The sequence below is a fragment of the Pristis pectinata genome, chromosome 3 (assembly GCF_009764475.1).
Source record: "Pristis pectinata isolate sPriPec2 chromosome 3, sPriPec2.1.pri, whole genome shotgun sequence".
In the NCBI taxonomy this organism is placed as follows: Eukaryota; Metazoa; Chordata; class Chondrichthyes; order Rhinopristiformes; family Pristidae; genus Pristis; species Pristis pectinata.
This window is the reverse complement of record NC_067407.1, coordinates 70018416-70037404: the sequence shown is the minus strand read 5'-3', so window position 1 is coordinate 70037404 and position 18989 is coordinate 70018416.

Here is an 18989-nt window from a genome sequence, read left to right as displayed (position 1 = left end):
TCTGTACGTCAACACTGTTAAGGGTCCTGCCATTAACTTTGTACTGTCCATTTATTTTTGATCTCCCAAAGTGCAACTCCTCACACTTGGCTGGATTAAGCTCCATCTGCCATATCTGCAACTGATCTATGTTCCACTGTATCCTTTGGCAATCTTCTACATTATCTACAACACCACCAATCTTTGCATCATCTGCGAACTGACTAACCCACCCATCCACATTTTAATCCAGGTCATTTATATATATCACAAACACCTACGGCCCAGTACAGATTCCTGTGAAACATCACTAGTCACAGACCTCCAACCAGACCCTGGCTGTTGAAATTCACCTTTCCTCATTTTAGGGCACTACTTTGATGACTAACTTTGTCGTTTTTCCATGACTACCTTGAAGCTTACTGACCTATGGTCACTGTTCTCAAAGGGTTCCCCCACTGACATGTAATCACTTGCCTATCCTCATTCCCTGAGATAAGGTCAAGTACGGTAGGAGTCTCTACATATGCTTTGTAAACCCTCTTGAATACATTTTACAAATTCCTCCCCATCTAAGCCCCTTGCCTAGTGGTTAGCGTAATGCTATTACAGTGCCAGCAACCCGGGTTCAATTCCAGCTGCTGACTGTAAGGAGTTTGTACGTTCTCCCCGTGTCTGCATGGGTTTCCTCCGGGTGCTCTGGTTTCCTCCCAAAGACGTACAGGTTAGGAAGTTGTGGGCATGCTATGTTGGCGTCGGAAGTGTGATGACACTTACAGGCTGCCCCCAGAACACTCTATGCAAAGATGCATTTCACTGTGTGTTTCGATGTACATGCAACTAGTAAAGATATCTTAATCCCAGGCAATATTTAGAAAATTAAAATCCCCCACTACTACAACCCTATTGCTTTATGCCCTTCTGCAATCTGCCTCTGTGTCTGTTCTTCTAATTCCCACTATTAGGAGGCCTATAGCACAACACCATCAAAGTGATTGCTGTTTTCTTATTCCTAAATTCTATCCATATGCCCTCGTTGGCCAATCCAGGATGACCTCACTGAGTACTGCTGTAGTGCTGTCCCTGAACAGTGGTGCAACACTCCCTTCTTGACAAAAATGGATTTCATACACAAAAAGAGAGGGATTAAGATAGGAGACCAGAGGCAAAAAGGTGCTGCTTTTCTTTACTGTGAGTGTCACTGGCAGTTATACTAATGGCAAGATGATGTATTACTTTCAATTGCAGCCGTAATATTAAGATTTAAAAGCAGACCAGAGTTCTGATGGGGCAATGTTTATAAATTAACAATTCTGTTGAGTGTGGATTTGCAATTTACAGGAGGGCGTCATCATGAATTGAATTATTGGATTTATTTTTAACACTTAATTTAAATGAAATTGAACAATTGGATAGCAATTTTTTTTGGTATAGAAGTTATCAATTTGCAATATGTGACTGTGTTCCATTCAGTGACTGGAGACACAAGAGACTGCAGATGTTGGAATCTGCTGGAGTCCAGATGAAGGGTCTTGACTCTAAACAGCAACCATCCATTTCCCTCTATAGATGCTGCCTGGCCCGCAGAGTTCCTCCAGCATCTTTTGTGTGCTCCATTCAGTGATTTTTTTTCTCTGGAGAAGTAATCTTGCTGTGTTCAGGATACTGCTGTAATTGTAGTCATGAGTGTGGAGACTAAATTGAAACCACAGTCCCTGCCACCACATCCTAGTCGTTGGCTGATAATGTGTTGTCAATATTCATTATTTATTTTTAACAGCACTTTGTCCACTGTTTTCCTCATTGATAAATAATGATTAAAATAAGATGAGGGCTTTAAAAGTTGACAAATGCTCATTCACCACCTGTTGTACAAACTTGAAGTATCTTCTCCTCTTGGTATTTACATTGTTGCCGTAAAATACATTCCATCTCAAACCATCTCATTCTCATCCTCTTATCCCCTTCCTTGGCCTGATCACCCAATGCGAAGGAAAGAAGAGAAATGACAATAACATTGCACGTCACTTCCACAAGAATTAAAATCATGAAGTGTAGTGCCAGCTGGTGTAGATAGTCCTGGGCAGTGTTGTGCTCAGGAATAAAATTAAAACCCCACTCAAAACCATGGCCCATCCAAATTAAAACTGAGTCCAAAAATTATTTTCATACCAACCCAACCTGCCAGTTGCTGTAAGTGCCATTATCTAGGAATTCCATTTCAGGCACACAGTGTGCATCCACTCCACGCACCATTGAACACTTACTGAAATGTAGTCAGCCTATTTCAGAAGCTGGCCCCCAATGACTCAATGTTTTTTCATGCTCAATCTGATCTGAACCTGACACACGCTATTCTTATTAGGTCCAGTCAGGTAGCTAGGCTCTAGTACTAACTTTCATACAGTGGCAGCTCAGCATTAAAATTATTTTATGTGTTCATTACTTGTTCTTTCAATTATCTTGGCTCCCCAGAATGTAGGGAATTTGGAAGGTAATTTTAGTTCATGCTTGCTGCTTCTCTTCGGGATGTGGAATCCTGCTAACCCTCCATTCCAGCTATGAGTACCAAGTTCGGGGTATATTTTGCCAGCTGTTAGTGGGAAGGGCTGGCATTAGATTTGCACCAAAATAAATTAATAATAAAAAGGGATGAATGCCTTGAGATCAACACCTGTTCAAAAGAGATTCTGCCCTTCCCCGAACTTGTTCTGACTAGTTCATTTTCTTAGGATTAGTGGCTATTGCAGAGACAGCATAATTGTTGTCCAAGCAGCTTTTCTGGTCTGCAAAGTGAACTCCTGTGATCTTGTTTTCAGATTACCAGAGAAGTGCCACTGCCACTTGGGGATGTAGTTGAGGTATTAGCAACCAAAGGTAAAGGAATCTTATAAGATCTGATGAAATTCACCATCTTCATTTAATTTTTTTCTAGATTAAATTAAGTCTTTAAGATAATAGAATTACAATTAAAAACAATTCAGAGCTTCGGATTCACGAACAGAAATTGTATAAAAAGCAGCTCAGGTCATCTTAATCAGTACTTGTTGTTGACAGTCTAGTTATCAACAGAATTGATGTTAAACACAATTCAAACCATTGAACTACTTCCTGTCCCCTTTCCTCAGTTTTCCCCTTTTCATTTCTGAAGGTGGTGACATCCACTGAAATGCAATTCCATGAATTCTGGAAGCCCTTACATTTCTTGTCCTCTAAATGTATAGGTATGTGTGCTTCCACTCCGTATCATCTCCTCTACAATTTTCTTATCTTCTACTAAAAAAGCAGTGGAGTCAAGAGTTGACGGTCACCCGTATAGAGCATTAATGGTCTACTTGGTTAATGCTGAGAGAGCTATTATCCTTCTACCAATTAACACAAACATGAACACATTCCTTCCAGTAGGAAGCTGATTGAGTAATTTTTAGAGGCCTGTCACAGCTCTGTCTCAGAATAGGTCTGGAATCATTTTGCTGGTTTTACTGGCTCAGTTCAACTGTGGAGTGTTTTCTTACCAATTTTACTCTGTGTATATTCTGTGTTGTCATTTAGTAGGTTTGGTATCTTTTTTTCTCACAATAAGCAATGCTAGTTATCAATGTGAAGTTACTTTTTAAGCATTGGACTTTGTCCTCTAACTTGGAAGATAGCATTTAAAACACAATTATAAATTGTGAATAAACTTTGTTGTTTAGTAGCAATGAAGATCACTGGATAATATCAGCAGTTAATTACCGCTGTGCCTCATTGTGTTCACTGGAATGCAGACCATTACATTGATCAAGAACTTTGTGCAGACATTGCGTTTTAAATATGTTAGAATATTTGGTTTTATTGTATTCATCTAGTTTCTTTAAAAACACAAAGCATTTTTGTCAATTTTACTATCAATGCAATTTTAAGTTTTCCATGGATATACTTTAAAAAGTTAAGCATTGTAAGAGACAATTCTCTACCAGGCTTGTGTGGAGATTTGACTAAAATTTAATGTACAGATTATCTGAGATATAAGCTGTAGCTACAATATTTGCATAAGAATTGGCCTCCAGGCCTATGTGTCTCTATGGTAGCAATTCATACAGAGGCTGAGGAAGCAGATTGTAAGCATTCACTCATGATAAACTTTGATTAAAGGAGAGGCCTTGTTTCATTGTTGTGAACAGTGAAGTTCTTCCAGAGCTTCTAAAGAAAGCAAGCTTTACAATGTGATTATGGATGTTGGAAAATAAAAGTTGGAAAATCATATTACAAAATAGTGTCTAATATCACTATTTGACATCTAATTGAAAGATGTTTGGTGCACACACAAGTAATTCTGAAGCACATTAAGAAAATATAATTAAAAACAGGTAGTTGACAACTTTCTCTTGGGAATGCTGCTTTGTCACCTAGGAATGGTTTTACGAGTATTACATTTGATAACCTGTCTATTAACATTTTAGCACCAAAGTGATGAGAGAAGCCATGATCTGTAGACTCACTTTGTTCTTTTGGTAAGATCACCTATAAAACAGTGAATGACTTGTCTTGGGTGAAATATGTGACCTGAAAGTGACTGCACAGGTTGATAGGGTGGTAAAGAAGGTGTATGACATGCTTGGGTATAATCTATGTTTTTCTTGTGAATGCTGCTTATATGATGCTATGTGCCTATGACACTGCTGCAAGAAAGTTTTTCATTGTACCTGTGGATACATGTGCCTGTGCATATGACAATAAACTCGACTTCAACCTTATTAGTTGAGACATTGAGATCAAGAGTCAGGATGGTATATTGCAGCTTTATAAAACTCTGGTTAGACCACATCTGGAGTATTGCATTCAATTCTGGTTGCCCCATTATAGGAAGGATGTGGAGGCTTTGGAGATGATGCAGAAGATGTTTACCAGGATGCTGTACAGATTTGAGGGCATGTGCTATAAGGACAGGTTGGACAAACTTGGGTTGTTTTCTCTGGAGCAGCGGAGGCTAAGGGGAGACCTGATAGAAGCTTATAAGATTATGAGAGGCATAGATAGTGCAGGTAGCTGATATCTTTCTCCCAGGGTTGAAATGTCTAATACTAGAGGGCATGCATTTAAGGTGAGAGGGGGTAAGTCCAAAGGAGATGTGTGGGGCAAGTTTTTTACACAGAGAGTGGTGGGTGTCTGAAATGCACTGCCAGGGATGGTAGTGGAGGCAGATGCGACAGAGGCATTTAAGAGGCTCTCAGACAGGCACATGAATATGCAGAGAATGGAGGGATAGGTACATTGTATAAACAGAAGGGATTAGTTTAGTTAGGCATTTCATTGGTTTGGCACAACATCGTGGGATTACAAGTGCGATTGTGAGCGATTGCTAGTGGTAATACAATATGCCAATGATCCAATTGGGAACGGCTTCTGGCAATTGATCAGATCACCATTCGCCAACTGCAGGCTCTATCACAATGGTCCACCTGCCAACATCTGCTGGTGAATGAAAAGTTTATCCTCCTCTGACTGCAGTCCCCTTTTAAGGTAAAACCCCACTAGCAAGTAACAAGCGTAATTGATCTAATATTAATTTTCACAGTCCCCTTCTTTCCCTGACCTGAGCAAACAGAGCTTCAGTTTGTTCTCTCCATCTCTCCTGTTTGGAATCTGTGTCAGTGGTTTGGTACAATTTTGAATTATGTTCCAGGTGGTCAAGCAGAATTTCAATAGTCACAGTGGGATTATACTTATAATGGAATTATATTTATAATGGGATATCAGGTGGGAAGGTGGTTTCAATGGGAGTAAATATTTACCGTGAGGTTAGATTTCAGATGGCAAAATACAAACTTCAAGATTTCCTCACGTGCTTGCCTTCATTGAAAAAAGGCAATTGCATATTCACATGAAATACTATATGTAAACAGTCCCTGACGCTGAGTGAGTTTTCCATTATAATAGCTCTTTGTTTGGACAGCTAAAAGCTTCTGAAGAATGAAGAGAGGTATAAAGTTAATAATATGATTTTAAAGGGGTCACAGCAGGGACATTTGGAGAGGGCATAGCTTTACTAGAAGTCATAGCTTTAATGTGAGAGGGGGAAAGTTTGAAGGAGATGTGCAGGGCAAGTTTCTCACACAGATTGGTAAATGCCTGGAACACACTGCCAGGAATGGTGGTGGAAGCAAATACAATAGCAAGATTTAAGAGGCAGGGAATGGAGGGATGTGGATCATGTGCAGGCAGATGGATTTATTTCACTTTGGCATCACGGTCAGCACAGGGCCAAAGGGCCCGTCTCTTTGCTGTACTATATATGTATACAAACCTTTAGAGGTGTCAGAACATAGGCTAATGAAAAAAATATCAGGGATACCTGACCTTAAGAGTAGAAAACAATTAAGGAAGTTATGCCAAAGCTTGACAAATCATTGGCTAGCTCCATCTGCGGCAAATTCTGCTCACCTCAGGGATCAGATTTACGCGTATTTAGAAAAACATGGCCTAATTGGGAACAGTCAGCATGGATTTGTTCAGGGCAAGTCGTGTCTTACAAACCTGATTGAGTTTTTTGAGGAGATGACAAAGGTGATTGATGAAGGCAGAGCTGTGGATGTTGTCTACATGAATTTTAGTAAGTCATTGACAAGGTCATGGGACCTTGAAGGTTAAGATGCGTGGAGTCCATGATGACTTGGTAGTTTGGATTCAGAATTGGCTCGCCCATTGGAGACAGAAGGTAGTGGTGGAAGGGTTTTATTCTGACTGGAGGTCTGTGACCAGTGGTGTTCCGCAGGGAACAGTGTTGGGGCCTCTGTTGTTTGTGATATATGTAAATGATTTGAATGAAAATGTAGATGGTTGGGTTAGTAACTTTGCAAACGACACAAAGATTGGTGGAGTTGTGGACAGTGTAGAGGGATGTCAAAGGATACAGCAGAGTATAGCTCAGTTACAGATATGGGCGGCGAAATGGCAGATGGAGTTTAATCTGAGCAAGTGTGAGGTGTTGCATTTGGAAGGTTAATGTTAGGGGAAAGTATACATTTAATGGCAGGACGCTGTTATTGATGTACGGAAGGATCTTGGGAGTCCAAGTCCATAGCTTACTGAAAGTGGCCACGCAAGTAGATAGGGTGGTAAAGAAGTCGTATGGCATGCTTGCCTTCACTGGTCAGGGCATTGAGTATAAGAGCCAGGAAGTCATGTTGCAGCTATATAAAACTTTGGTTTGGTCACACATGGAGTATTGTGTGCAATTCTGGTCACCCTGTTACAGGAAGGATGTGGAGGCTTCGGAAAGGGTGCAGAAGAAGTTTATCCAGATGTTGTCTGGATTAGAGGGTATTGGCTATAAGGAGAGGTTGGACAAACTCTGGTTGTTCTTTGGAGAATTGGAGGCTGAGGGGAGACCTGATAGATAGAAGTTTATAAGGTTATGAGAGGCATAGATAGGGTAGACAGTCAGAATCTTTTTCCCAGGACAGAAATGTCAACTACTAGAGGACATACCTTTAAGGTGAGAGGGGGAAAGTTTAAAGGAGATGTGCGGGGCAAGTTTTTTTACACAGAGCGTGGTGGGTGCCTGGAACGGGCTGCTGGAAGAAGTGGTGGAAGCAGATACATTGGTAGCATTTAAGAGGTTGTTAGACAGACACATGAATATGCAGGGAATGGAGGGATATGGAACCCTATACAGGCAGAAGGGAATTAGTTTAATTCAGCATTGTGTTCGGCACAGAGGTTATATGCCAAAGGGCTTGTTCCTGTGCTGTACTGTTCTATGTTCTCATATTAGAAAGGATGTCAAGGTCTTAAAGAGACTAGAAGAAATTTACTGGAAGAGTACCAGGAATACAGAACTTCTGCTACATGAAGATCCTGGAGAAGCTGAACTTCTTGCAACAAAATAAGGCAATGGGTGATGTTCAGAACTATGTAGAATTTTAGCAGAGTAACTAAGGGAAATTGTTGGTAATGGCAGAGTGTAGATAACCAAAAGATAGTGATTTAATGAACCAGATAACAAAAGGATTTTTTGTTCAGGTTGTGATTTGTTGTTCCATTGAAATGCAATGTGTGAAAGAAAATGGAATAAATTTATTAGGAGTAAAAATTGCAGTGTTACTGGAAAAGTATAAGGGAGGAGGACAAATGATTCTTCCTCCAGCTTAAAATCAGAAAGGAAATGTTTGCTGTGGTGATTCCATAGTGCTTGCTTCCATTCACTTCAGACAACAATGCCATTAACCGCACACATACCAAGACCAAGACAATGTTGAGGTGTAGGCTGATAAATGGCAAGTAACATTTGTTCTGTACAATTGTATGCTATGATCATCTCCCATATAGACTCTAACTACATTTCCTCAACATTCAGCAGCATTACCATCACTGAATATCCCAGCATAACAACTCTGGGTTTACCATTGACCAGAAACTTAACTGCACTGGCCACATAAGTGCAAAAACAGGTCAGAGGCTAAGTATTCTCCAGTGATGTATTCAGCTCCTGACTTCCCAAGGTTCTTCCACTGTCTACAAAGGATGTCAGGAGTGTGTGCAATACTCTCAACTTCCCTGGATGAGCTCCAGCAACTGTGAAGAAACTCAGTGTTATCCAAGACAAAACAAGTTTCAAGTTTATTGCCATGGGCAGACATACCCAGGGTATGGATGCTATGAAGATTAGTTTTTTGCAGGAGCAGCACAGTACATTGCAAACATGGAAAACATAAATTACATAGACTTAAATTAACATAAATTATACATGACTTACACACAACAGAATAAACAAAATAAAACATAACAACATTTGTGCAAGTTGATGGAAATATCATCCAAGGTAGAATTAGGGTTTCTCAGGTTGTGTCAAGAACCTGATGGCAGTGGGGAAGAAGCTGTTGTTGGACCGTGAGCTGTGGGTCTTCAGGCTCCTGTACCTCCTGCCCAATGGCAGTAATTAGAAGAGGTCATGGCCCGGATGGTGAGGGTCCTGAGTCATCGCCTCTTGTAGATGTTCTTGATGATGGGGAAAGCTGTACCTGTGGTGGAACTGGCTGAGTCCATTACTCTTTGTAGCCTCTTGTGTTCCTATGTGTTGGAGTTCCCATACCAGGCCATGATGCAACCAGTCAGAATGTTTTCCACTGTACATCTGTAGAAGTTTGTCATACTCTTTGATGACATGCCGAATCTCCTTAAACTTCCTTAAATAGCATCATTGGCAAGTGTCCCTATTTCTGACCTCATGATGGAAGGAAGGGAATTAGTGAAGCAGCAGTTCTGAGTGCTAACCTGTTGGTTCCCATTGACTTCATTTTCGCAATGCCACACTCAATCAAGTGCTGCTGGGATATCAAGGGCGTTCACTTTCACCTCACTTCTGGTAATCAGCTCTTTGATCCATGTTTGAACTGTGAAGTCTGCAGCAGAGAGATCTTGGTGAGCCCAAAGTGAACATCAGTGAGAAGGTTAGTGGAGAGTAAATGTTGTTTAATAGCATTGTTGACACCTTGCTGATGACTGAGAGAAGATTGGTTAGGTAGCAATGAGTCAGATTTGATTCTGTAGAGTTCAGTATTAGGCCCTTGTATTTTTTATGTATGTTAATAACTTGGACTTAAGACAGCTGAACATTACATTCTCAAGGGCAATTGGGGATGGACAGTAAATGCTGACTTCGCCAGTGCCACCTAGATCCCAAAAAATGAATGGATTTAATCCCATTTCCATCCTTCATAAACATGAGGGATCCCTGGTCCAGCAATTCCTCAATTTTAACATTTTCATCCTTGTTTTCAAATCATTCCATGGTCTCACCTTCCACTATCTCTGTAACCATTCCCTAGCCCCCCACTCCACCCCGTCAAAGGTTTTCAGATCTCTATACTCGTGGGAAAATTTAGAACTGGGATCACTGTTTAAAAATAGGGATCACCCATTTAAGACAGATGACACAAATTTTTCCCGCTCACAGGATCATAAGTCTTTGTAACTTTCTCCCTCAGAGGTGGTGGAAGTAGAGTCCTTGAATATTGTTAAGGCAGGTGAAGAGATTCTTGGTGAGCAAGGGAGTGAAAGGCTACTGGAGGTAGACAGGAATGCAAAGTTGAGGTTGCAACCAGATTGGACATGATCTCACTAAACAACAGAGTAGGCTTGAGGGGCTGTGCGGTGTCCTCCTACTCCTCGCTCATATGTTCTGGTTTCTTGTGCATATCCAATTTTACTTGTGCCATTTGTGGTCTTGCTTGCAGTATCAAGGACCAAACTCAGGAATTCCATTCCCAATTTCTACCCTAAATCTTTGCCTCCTCTTTAAGATATAACTTAACATCTTACAACTTAACTTGCCACGGAGGGCTGTAGAGGCCAAGTCATTGTGGGTATTTAAGGTAGAGACTGATAGGTTCTTGATTGGTAAGGGTTACGGGGAGAAGGTGGGAGTTGAAAAAAAATCAGCCATGATTGAATGGCAGAGCAGACTAAATGGGCTGAATGGTCTAATTCTGCTCCTATATCTTATGATCTATCTATCTCTTTGATTAAGCTATCTGGCCATCTCTCCTGTCATTTGTTAAACTTAGTGTGCTAATGCTCTTGTGAAGAACTTTGGAAATGTTACTACATTAAATGCAGATTGTTTATTCTAACTGCATAAAACCATTGAGTCATGGAGTCATACAGCATGGAAGCAGGCCCTTTGGCCCAACTCATCCATGCTGACAATGGTGTTAGTCCCATTTGCCCACGTATGGCTTGTCTTCCTCTAAACCCCTCCTATCCATGTACTTATCCAAATTTCTCTTAACTGTTGTTACTGTAGCTGCCTCAACCACTTTCTCTGGCAGATCATTCCATATACGGACCACCCTCTGAGTGAAGAAGTTGCCCCACAGGTCCATTTTAATTCTTTCATCTCTCACCTTACACCTATGCCCTCTAGTTGTAAAACACTTTGATGCTGGAGGAACTCAGCAGGCCAGGCAGCATCCATGGAGAAAAGCAGGCAGTCAATGTTTCGGGTCAGGACGCCTCTTCAGGACTAAAGATAGGAAAAGGGGAAGGCCAATATATAGAAGGGAAAAACAGAGCAGTGATAGGTGAACAAAAGAGGGAATGTGGGGTGGGCGCAGGTGTGGGAGAGGAGGGAGAGCAGATCTGCTGGGGGATGGGTCAAAGGTAAGGAGAGAAAGGAAAAAAGGGGTAGGAAAAAAGAGAGGCTAGGAAAGAGAAGAAGAGAAGAAGCATGGTTGGGGGGGTTGTGGGGAAGTGGGGGTGGGGATTACTTAAAGTGGGAGAATTTAATATTCATGCCGTTAGGTTGCAAGATTTTGAGTCGGAAAATGAGGTGCTGTTCCTCCAGTTTGCGCTTGGAATTCTCCTGGCAGTGGAGGAGGCCGAGGACTGACATATCAGTGATAGTGTGGGAAGGGGAGTTGAAGTGACTGGCAATGGGGAGATGCAGATTGTGGTTACGGACAGAGTGCAGGTGTTCTGCGAAACGGTCTCCTAGTCTCTGTTTTTGTCTCACCAATATAGATGAGGCCACACTAGTTGTAGTTCCCCTTACCTGGGAAAAAGACTATGTGCGTTCACCCTATTATACCCCTCAATTTTCTATGTTCCTAGCCTGCCTGACCTCTCCCTATAATTCACTCCCTCGAGTCCTGGCAGCATCCTCATAAATGTTCTCTGTACTCTTTCCAGTTTAATGATGTCTTTCCTCTAACAGGGTGACCAAAGCTATAAACAATACTCCAAGTCCTGTCTCACCAACGTCTTGTAGAATTCCAGCAATAACGTCCCAACTTTTATGCTCAGTGCCCTAACTGACGAGGGCCAGCATGTCAAACGCCTTCTTCACTACCTTCTACCTGTGACGCCACTTTCAGGGAACCATGTACCTGTACTCCTAGGTCCCTCTGTTCTACAACACTCCCCAGGGCCCCACCATTCACTATATGTCTTGGTTTGACTTCCCAAAAATGGTCTGAGAGCATTAGAGGACAATGTTATTTCAAGTATAGCGAAGACGAGAATAGATCCTGTTTGTGACCACGTACGTTCTGGGCTGGGGTGGAGTTACTGAGTTACTCAGTTCTCCCCTAAGAGATTTGCAATTCCCGCCGCGGCCTGCGTCGTCGATGACGCCATCGCGCACTTGCGCGGGGGGGAGGAGCACGCCGTGCCTGAGCGGAAGTTGCGGATGCCATCGACCAGCCGGTTGCTCCATGTCGCTGCCGGCTCGCTGTGTCTGCTGCTGCAGGGGGCTGGCCACCGGCCTCCCTCCCGCCCATGCCTACAGTCGCTGGACACGCGTCAGTAAGAGAGACGTCCGCTGTGTACAGGCCCCCGGCCTTTCTGGGGAGGTTTGCTGGGTGGGGGTAACGGTTGGGTATTGGGAGCGTTGAAGTGGGGACACTGTCGGTGAAGCACCCTGGTGTGGGAGTCCCTGTGAGAACAAGGGTGTCAGGCACAGGATGTTGAGGTGGGGGATCTGTAGGTGAGCCACAGGAGATGGGTGGGATTTTTAACCAATATTTCTCCTTGGTGTTAACTGAGGAGAAAATCATGGTTGTTCAAGAGGTAAGGGAAATTAGTGGAGATGTTTTGGAGGAAATTCATATTACCTGGGGGGAGGAATTAACAGCCTTACAGTGCTTTAAGGTGGATACATCCTGAGGCCCTGACCAAGTGCATCCTCAGACTTTGTGGGAGGCTAGAGAGGAAATTGTGGAGGCCCTTGTGGAGATATTTGCTTCATTGTTAGGCAGTGGTGAAGTTCCCAAAGACTGGAGGGTGGCTAATGTTGTTCTGTTGTTTAAGAAGGGTAACAAAGACAAGCTAGGGAACTACAGGCTGCTCAGCTTGACATCAGTGGTGGGGAAGTTACTGGAGGGAATTCTGAGGGACAGTGTCTGAGTAGGAAGAGTCAGCATGGCTTTGTGCGAGGAAAGTAGTGTTAGAGTCCTTTGAAGAGGTAACTAGAAAGGTAGATGAGGGTAGTGTTGTCTATTTGGACTTGGCTTTCAACAAAGTCCTGTATGATAGGCTGGTCTGGAAGATTAGGTTCCATGGAGTCCAGGGAGAGCTGGTTAGGTGTATTCAAAATTGGCTTGGAGGTAGGAAGTAGAGGGTGATAGTTCAAGATTGTTTCTCAGAATGGAGGCCAGTGATTAGTGGTGTGCTGCAGGGGTCAGTGTTGGGACCCCTGTTATTCTTTATTTATATAAATGATTTGGATGCAAATACACAAGGCTTCATCAGTAAGTTTGTGGATGACACGAAATTAGGTGGTGTTGTTGATAGTGAAGAAGGTTATCGTAGATTACAGGGGAATCTTGATCAGTTAGGGAATTGGGTTGAGAAGTGGCAAATGGATTTCAATACAGATAAGTGTGAGGTGATGCATTTTGGAAAGACAAACCTGTGTAGGACTTGTACTATGAATGGTAAGGCACTAGGAACAGAGTACAAGTGCACAGTTCGTTGAAAGCAGCATCACAGGTAGACAAGGTGATGAAAAAGTCGTTTAGCACACTGGCCTTCATCAGTCAGGGCATTGAGTATAGGAGTTGGGACACTATGTTGTAGTTGTATAAGTTGTTGATGAGGCTGCACTTGGAGCATTGTATACAGTTTTGGTCACTCTGTTGTAGGAAAGATGTGGTTAAACTGTAAAGAGTGCAGAAAAGATTTACGGGGATTTTGGGAGAGATTGGCCAGGCTAGGTCTTTATTCCTTGGAACATAGGAGAATGAGGGACGGCCTTATAGAAATGTTTAAAATTATGATAAGGTGGACGGTAATGTTCTTTTCCCCAGGGTAAGGGAGTCCAAAACTAGGGGGCATAGATTTAGGGTGAGAGGGGAAAGATTTCAAAGGGACTTGAGCAACTTTTTCTACACAGAGGGTGGTGAGTATATGGAATGTGCTGCCAGAGGAAGTGGTTGAGGCAGGTACAATAATATCAATTAAGAAGCACTTGGATAGGTACATGGAGGGGTGGGGCTTAGAGGGATATGGGCCGAATGCAGGAAATTGGGTCTAGCTGGGTGGGCACCGTGGTTAGCATGGACTCATTGGGCCAAAGGGCCTGTATCCATGCTGTACTACTCTATGACTATGACTCAGACAGCTGAATGTCATCTGGGTACTGCATCTCCACAGCTGAGGCAACATGGCAGTTTGTCCAGATTTCCAGGGTCTTGTCATGGACCTTTATTGTCAGACAGTCTTGTACAAGTTAACAGAGGACCCTTGTTTTGCATATGTGTAATATAAGCCCCATTCTCTCACGAGCTTCAGTGAACATGTCAACAATGACCTGGAGCTCAGCCTCTGAATGTGAGCTTGTGTGAGTGTCTTCTGATGGAATTCACACTGCAGATTGCAGAGCAGCACTTTGGACACAAGTTGGAGGGAGTTGAAAGGGACCCTGGTGATGACTTTCCCTGTGAATGACAGCAGGAAGACCCTCTGGAGTTTCCACTATCTGATTTGTCTCCTTTGTTGAAAGTGGTCACTATTACGACATCTCAAATGTCCCTTGGCATGTCCTCTTCCAGCTGGAGGGAGATGAAGTTCTGACTTCGTGATCAAAGTTTCTCAATGCCAGTGGTATGTGCAGCAGCAGATAGTGCTGCTACCTCACAGCTCCAACAACCTAGATTTGATTCTGACCTCTGCTGTCTATGTGGAGTTTGCACATTCTCTTGTAATTGTGCAAATTGGTAGATTAATTGGCAGCTGTAAATGACCCGCATGTCGGTTAGTGGCAGAGTCTGTGGGGATTTGATGGGAATGTGAGGGGAATATAATGGAGTTAGTGTAGGTTTAGTGTAATTGGATGTTTTAATGGTTGGAGTGGGCTCTGTGACACTACAACTTCATCAAGGATGCAACAGGGAAGAAATGGCCTAATTCTGGTGCAGAAGTGGTCATGAGAACCTCCTGCTTGCCATCTGCTGACCTACTTTAGCTGCTGAATCAATGCTGCTGCATATTGAACACCACATGGAGGGAGCAAGAATTGTACTCTGTGGAACTTTACTGCTAATGGCCTGGTAGCACCACTACCAGCAGGGTCATGAAGGATCTTGTTGTTACACTGGGTCACTGACAGGTGGTGACTGTGCGAGAGAGAGCTTGTTTCACCTTGTCTTCATCAATCTATTTGCTGCAAATGCCTGTCAGTAACAGTATTAGTAGAAGCAACCACTGCAAGTCCTGATGACCTTTTCTTGTGAAGAATCACCATTGTACTGATTGTGTAGATTCAGAAAAAAGTAACTCGAAATTGGGTATGAGGTGCTGTGGAGAATCAGCAGTATAACTGTATTCCACCCCACCTTTGAACCTTATGACCCTTCCGATATCTCCATTCTACTATTACAATCAGACAGGAGGCCAGCCTGGTCCAGAGGATTGTAGAAGATGAAGTGAAGCTACAACACAGGATCATAGACATGTTGTGTATCTATTGAAGCAAGGAGGAGATGTTAAAAATGTCTGCAAATACTCCCGCCAGCTGATCTGTACAGGATCTAAGGAAACAGCCAGGGACACCATCTGGGCCAGACACTTTCCGCGGCTTCAGTCTCTGGAAGACTGATCTTGCATCCTCAATGGTAACTATAGGTTTAGGTGCATTGGAGGCTGTCGGGGTGGGTGGTGACATACCAATCTCCTTCTGCTCAAAACTTGCATAGAATGCATTAAGCTCATTGAGAAGGGATGTGCTGTTGTCGGCGATGCTGCCTGACTTCATTTTGTAGCCCGTAGATCAGGTCAAGGTTCTACAGACAACTTGGCAAGAACTGTCATGAACACTTAAATAACTGATGAGAAGAGGAGCACAAAACAATCTGCTGGAGGAAAACAGTGGGTCAGGCAGAATCTGTGGAGGCAAAGGAATGGCTGACATTTCGGGTTGAGATCCTGCATATGGATTGAGAATGTAGAAGGAAGAAGGCCAGTATAAAGTGGGGAAGGTTGAGGCAGGGGCTGGCAGGTGATAGGTGGACCCAGGTGAGGAGGGGGATGATATGGAGATGGAGCAAGTTGTGGGAGGGGGAGGGGTGGAGTTGGGAGACAGCGGATGGTGGGTGATGGGTAGAGAGAGATGGGTAGGGAGGCTTGATGAGCAGCTTCATCCTCATTTGCAAGCCCAGTAAGTAGTGTCAAGAACAAGGCTAAAGCTTTTGGTACATCTTCTACCAAGATGGTGGGGGCGAGGTCTTGGGGTTTCCAACATCTCAGCAGCAGACTTGAATCCCTCTGTTCACCCAGCATGATTTCAAGAGTCCACTGGATAAAGATTATGTCCTAACAACATCCTTAGCTACAGTGCTCAAGACTTTGCCCCAGAACCAGCTGTGTATGCTGTTTGAGTACAACTGTGTCTGTTTCAGTTCAATGTGAACAATTGCCCAGATATGTGCTGTCCACAGAAGGCAAGATGAATTCAGTCTAGCCATTTGCCTCCAGACCCAACAGACTCAGCAGGAAAATGACTGCTAAGTTTTGGCAAGTGGCATTTACCAATAATGTATTTCTGAGGTTCAGTTTGGCCACTAACAGGACCCAGGTAAGCAGCCATAGTGGAGAATTAAAGTGGATCCCACTTCCACCCTGACTGATCTCTGTGGCCTCCTAGGCTGTACAGTCAGGTCTAATGTAGGCTTGAGGAACACATCTGCCCTTCCATCTTTCAGCCTTCTGGATCCTATCAAATGCTCTGACTTCAGATAACTCAGGTCATGAGGCATATAAGATCATGAGGGGCATAGGGAGGGTGAAAGCACATAGTCTTTGTCCCAGGGAGGGGATGCTAAAAATAAGAGGGCATAGGTTTAAGATCAGAGGTGAGAGATTTAAAAGGGACATTGGGGCAGCTTCTTCACACAAAGGGGTAGTGTGTACTTGGAATGAGCTGCCAGAAGTAGTGGTTGAGGTGGGCACATTAGCAATGTTTAAAAGCCATCTCGATAAGTACACATAGGAGAGATTTAGAGGGCTATGGGCCAAATGCAGGCAGATGGGACTAGCTCGCTGGGCAACACAATCAGCATGGACGAGTTGGGCCGAAGGGTCTTGTATGACTCTATAACTTGCTTTCTAAGTCAGAATTGGCCATTTCTGCTATAAGCCACCCATCTGTAACATTGATTCAGTTTTTCTGTCTCCATTAACCTAGTCTGATCTGCTAAAATTACCTACAGCCCTGCATTTTGCAACTTTTAATGTTCCTTTCTATCCTCAGTCTCTAACTACCCTCATTTTCTAAATTTTGTTCATTTTTTTCTCCTTCTAACTGCCCTGTTAACACATTGACCAGTTGACCTCTGCAACTTATCCTCACTGCGAGCCCACATTCATCCTATCAGAGACATTCCCTTTGTCCTACGCATTTCTTCCCCCCACCTTCTCAGCAACTTGAAACTAACTTTGGCCTTCAGTTGTCCCCGGGAGCCAAAAGTAGTAACTTAGTTCAGGTTATTAAATCCATGGAAGTAGTAAAGTTTAGTATAGGTCCAACATCAGATCCACATTACGGTGACAGGTTCTGTGTGAGCAGTTTTCAAAACGTTTGAGATGAAACTGTTCCAGAGAATCTGACATGCACAAATATTATTGCTAACTGCATGATGTAGGAAGAGTGCAATTGAAGATTATTTCCTGGCAACATAAATACATGTCAGCAATCTACATCGGCAGTACCAGCAATTGATTTGACCATTTGCAGTAGAAGATCTGTCATTTGTCAATCCTGAGATCCTGGCTTCACTCAGTGCGGGATCAACATCACAATAAGCTTGTTTTTGTCTCACAAGTGTCATTTTTAGTGCCTTGGCTGCCATGAATGATAGTTTGGACTTCACACTTTATAGCTGAGGAAGTAAATGCAAGATTGAACCTCAATGGCCTCCTAGATAATTTTGTAAGTTTAGTCTTAGAACCATGATTTGCTTTGAGCCGAGTTGCTGTGTTGACATAACTTTCGTGTTCAGTAAGTGCACCAGCATTAGTACTTCTCTGCTGCCTGTATTGTCGTGACTAAGTCTACTTACAAGGACAGAGAAGGAGGCTACATGGCCTGCTGGGTCAATGCTGATTCCCAACAGGGCCACCCCATCAGTTTCATTTCTATCTCACTTACCTTCTCGCATATAACCATCAACTCCCCTTTGATTCTTTTGTCTAATGGGTAATATACAGTGGCCAATTAACTTACCACACTTCTTTAGGATGTGAGGGGAAACAGGAGCATCCAGAGGAAACCCATTTGGCCATGGAGAATGTGCAAAGTCCATATAGATAGTAACTGAGGTTAATATTCGACCTGGGTCCCTGGAATTGAGAGGCAGCGGCACTAACTGCTGCACCATCAGGCCACGCGAATAAAACTGTGGAAAAAAATCTAGAACTTCATTTTGGGAAGTTAAACCGGGATAGGACTTAGTGAATGACAGGGTCCCAGAGACTGTTGTAGAACAGAGAGACTGAGGGGTACTAGTACACAGATCTCTGAAAGTAATGACACAGGTAGACAGGGTGGTGAAGAAGGCGGCGTTTGGCATGCTTGCCTTCATCAGTCACAGCTTTGAGTAAAGAAGTTGGGATGTCATGTTACAGCTGTCTGAGATATTGGTGAGACGGCGCTTGGAGGATTGTGTGCAGTTCTGGTTGCCCAGCTATAGGGAAGATGCCATTAAGCTGGAAAGGGTGGAGAAAAGATTCACGAGGATGTTGCCGGTACTGGAGGGCTTGGGTTATAAGCAGAGACTGGAAAGGCTGGGACTTTTTGTTTCCTGGCAAACTTAGGGGTATATAAAATCATGAGGGGCATAGATAAGGTGAATAGTCACCATCTTTTTCCCAGGGCAAGGGAGCCTAAGACAAGGGCATTGGTTTAAGTTGAGAGGGAAAAGATTTAAAGGGAGCCTGAGGGGCAACTTTTCCACACGGTGGTGGGTCTATGGAATTAACTGCAAGAGGAAGTGGTAGAGGTAGGTACAATTACAACGTTTAAGACACATTTGGAC